Source organism: Belonocnema kinseyi, chromosome 9 (genome assembly GCF_010883055.1).
Source record: "Belonocnema kinseyi isolate 2016_QV_RU_SX_M_011 chromosome 9, B_treatae_v1, whole genome shotgun sequence".
NCBI lineage: Eukaryota > Metazoa > Arthropoda > Insecta > Hymenoptera > Cynipidae > Belonocnema > Belonocnema kinseyi.
This window is the reverse complement of record NC_046665.1, coordinates 100,788,023-100,791,545: the sequence shown is the minus strand read 5'-3', so window position 1 is coordinate 100,791,545 and position 3,523 is coordinate 100,788,023. Positions and strand designations below refer to the sequence as shown.

Here is a 3,523-nt window from a genome sequence, read left to right as displayed (position 1 = left end):
GTCCGTGTTTGTTCACGAGGTTTGAAAGTGAATTAATTTGTTAAAAATGTTACAATTTCATTCAAAAGTGACACTTCTTGGTTGAAAATGCAACTGCTTTGTTTAATTCTTCTTTTTGGCCTTTTCTTTTTGCCTTTTTGGTTAAAAATGCAACTGCCTGGGTAATACCTAATCTTTCTCGGTTGAAAATTAACTTTTTTGCTCAATATTTCATAGTTTTGTAGGAAATTCGTATTTTAGAATGAAATATTCATCAATTTGGCAAAAAATTGAATACGGATTAAAATTGATGTATTTTGTCTAAAATTCGTCATTCTTTACAGAAAATAAGTTGAAGATTCATAATTTTAGTTGAAAAGTCGTATTTCTTAGATTAGAAAGTAATTTTTACATTCTCATCAGAGAAGGTATTAGATTTGTGTAAAATGCACCCCCCCCCCCACACCATTTTGAGAACAAGTCCAGTTTTCGCAAATACGTCTGTACGTCTGCATGTGTGTCTGTAGATTTTTAATCTGTTAGCACGATAACTTTCGAAAGAGTTGACAGCTCAATTCTTGATACCACTTTTTTGTAATATTTAAAAATTCTATGCGCGGCTATTCATAGTACTTACCGAAGTTACTGCATTTACAAAATTTAAAAAAACAAATGGAAATAAAAATGTTAAGTCAAAGACGCACAATAGGAAAAGAGTCAAGAAGAGAAAAACGTTTCCTTTTGCACCCCCTACAAGATATCATAACTTTTTCAACTCTTGGAAAATCGAAAATTTAAATTTTAATTGCACGAAAAATAAAAAAAAATCATCAATTTCATTTTGTGGTCAAACGAAAACAATTATCGAACAAAAATTTTACACCAAAAAAAGAAATATAATTTTGTAATAAATCCATTTTTTATCGAAAGTACAGTTTTTGTTTTAGTCGTCAAAAAACAGAACTAAAAATAAAAAATAAATTTTTTTAATGACACAAGGAATGAAAAAAATAATAGGCGAAAGTTGTTCACACAAAAAGGATCTACGAATTTTGTATTCATAATTTTTGGATAGGACAAATATATTATTTCTTTTAATCCTAAAAGATAAGGATAAAAAGAAAAAAATTTAAATTCTGAAAAAACTACACATGAGACGAAAAAAAGTGAGTAGACCAAAATTGCTTAACCAAAAAAGGGATACAAATTTGTGTCTCGTTATTTTTTTATAGGATGCGTAATTTTTGTTTTAATCGTGAAAAATAACATTAAATATAAAAAATAAAATTAAAAAAAAATAACCTAAGGCACGAAAAAAAATTGTACACCTGAAAAATATCTATAAATTTGTAATTAATTATTTTTTTATGGAACGCGCAGTATTTGTTTTAATCGTCGAAAACAGAATAAAAAAATAAAAAAATACATATTTTTTTGTTTTAAATAATGACACAAGGTACGAAAAAAATTAATAGACAAAAGCTTTTCACCCAAAATAGATCTACAAATTTGTTATTAATCATTTTCGGATAGGACGAATATGTTTTCTTTTAACCGTAAAAAATAAGATTGAGGCCATTGAGACCATTTTCCGGAATGTCGTAATTTGTGGAATTGGCGCACATATTATTTCACCTAATTAGTGAAGATGTTGAAAATTATTGTTCAAGCTAAAGTAAAGAAATGGTGGCATGAGCGAACAGTCGTGAAAAAATATTTGGGAATATGAAGGATATTTGGGAATATAAAGAATATATGAAGAATATCTTGGAATATTGAAAGAATATATGGGAATATTTGGTGAGTGTGCCAGGAATATCGGAGTGTTCCACCCATCGTTCATGAATAATAAAATTCCAGAATAATAAAAGTAATAATAAATAATAAAAACATACATTAGGAATTTAATTAAAATACTATAATCAAATATTTATATCAAAAAAATTATTTATATTGTTTAAAGTTTCGAAACTCATTGTTAAAATTTAAAGTAACAAGAACTAAACAAAAAATTCATCAAGAAATATATTTTTTCAAGTATTGTTGATTTAAATTCAAATGGTAAATTTAGAAACTTTAAACATTAAAAACAATTTTTGTATACAAATATTTGATTATTGTATTTTTTATAAATAAATATTTATTTTAAAATTTGTCAATTGTTTAAATTCAGGAATTTTACAATTCGAAAATTTTCTGTCGGGAATTTTATTATTGCGAAATGGTATTGCTCTGATCCCAAATATAGACTATTTCCGTTAAAATAATAAATGTGATATAATGAGTTATACTACGATTTAAAATCATATACCACACTATTTTTACGATAATTTGACGAATAAAAAACTAATTCAGTTATTTAAACAAAATTTAAATTTTTTCGTTTATAGAAGTTGCGAACTTCAGTGACATGTGTAACAATATTTTCTTGCCAAAAGTCCAGCCAGCCTTAGACGCGGAAAAACCGGCCTGGCTGGTCATCTAGCAACCCTAGTATTTTTACGTAATAATTGTTATAATTTAAGGGGGAAAAATCTGCTTCAAAAAAGTAAAATTTGACCAACCTTTTGTCCGTTTGAAGTGTGATTTCTATTCCTTGATTTGATTATTAGACAGCAAATAGATCGAGAAAGACCAGATACGTATAACCTGCTAATTCTTAGTACACTTTCTATAACAAAATAAAAGCTCACTCTATGAAAGCAATTCCCTGTTCCCCGAAGAACAATAAATTTAAGTTAGAAAGAGATAATGTGTAATAACACAGCAATCAACAATATAGAAATGGAAAATACAAATATTGTTATAAAACACAAATATGGAGTAAAATCATCATGAATGGCTTGAATTCATGAATGAGCTGGGGAGGGGCGAGCGAGAGCGCATGCTCAGTTTGGAAAGCGGGAATTTTAAAAGTAATAATAGCCTTTATTGAAATAAATCCGATTAATTATATTTCTGCATTATGTAATGCATATAAGTTGAGTAATAAAATTAAAGAAAGAATAATAATTATATTCAACGGATTTTGTCAGTTTCAAAACTTTTCAGTAAATAACAAAATTTACATGGTCCTTTTTTTAGTAATACGGTTACATCAAATTTTGTTACTATTTCAAGACTTCAGTCTTCCTCATTTCGCTCTTTTTCCCCTTTAAAAAAATTCCTTTTTTTTTCCTTGTTTTCAAGGAAAGTCCCCTTTTAATCTTTTTTCGATTAAATGCTAGCTGAACTAATGGAACTCAATAAGAAAACCCAACTGTTTTGGTTGTTGAAAATAATTCTTTTTTTGTTTGTTAAAAATTAAGGGTGATCGCAGGTCAAGGAAAACCTGGTAATTAGGAAAATGTCAGAAAATTGTGTTGATTAGGGAAAATAAAAGTCATGAAATTTCGGTGTAAATTTAAATTTGATATTATTTTATTCTTTTTATAGAAGATTCCATATTTAAAATATTACAAGATTACAATTCTGATCTCATTAAAAAATAAAATTTGTTTTATTGCAAATGCAACCATTTGGTTGAAAATTTAATTTCTATTGT

At 27.1% G+C, this 3,523-nt stretch overlaps 1 protein-coding gene across 1 annotated transcript in view; it reads right to left on the bottom strand.

Moving 5' to 3' along the window:
* Positions 1 to 2,791, bottom strand: part of LOC117180658 — a 35,924-nt gene extending 33,133 nt beyond the window's left edge. Inside the window, exon 1 of the mRNA XM_033373148.1 lies at positions 2,544 to 2,791. The gene's annotated coding sequence lies outside the window, so the exon portion shown is untranslated. The remainder of the gene's footprint in view (positions 1 to 2,543) is intronic.
* Positions 2,792 to 3,523: the final 732 nt, after the last annotated feature.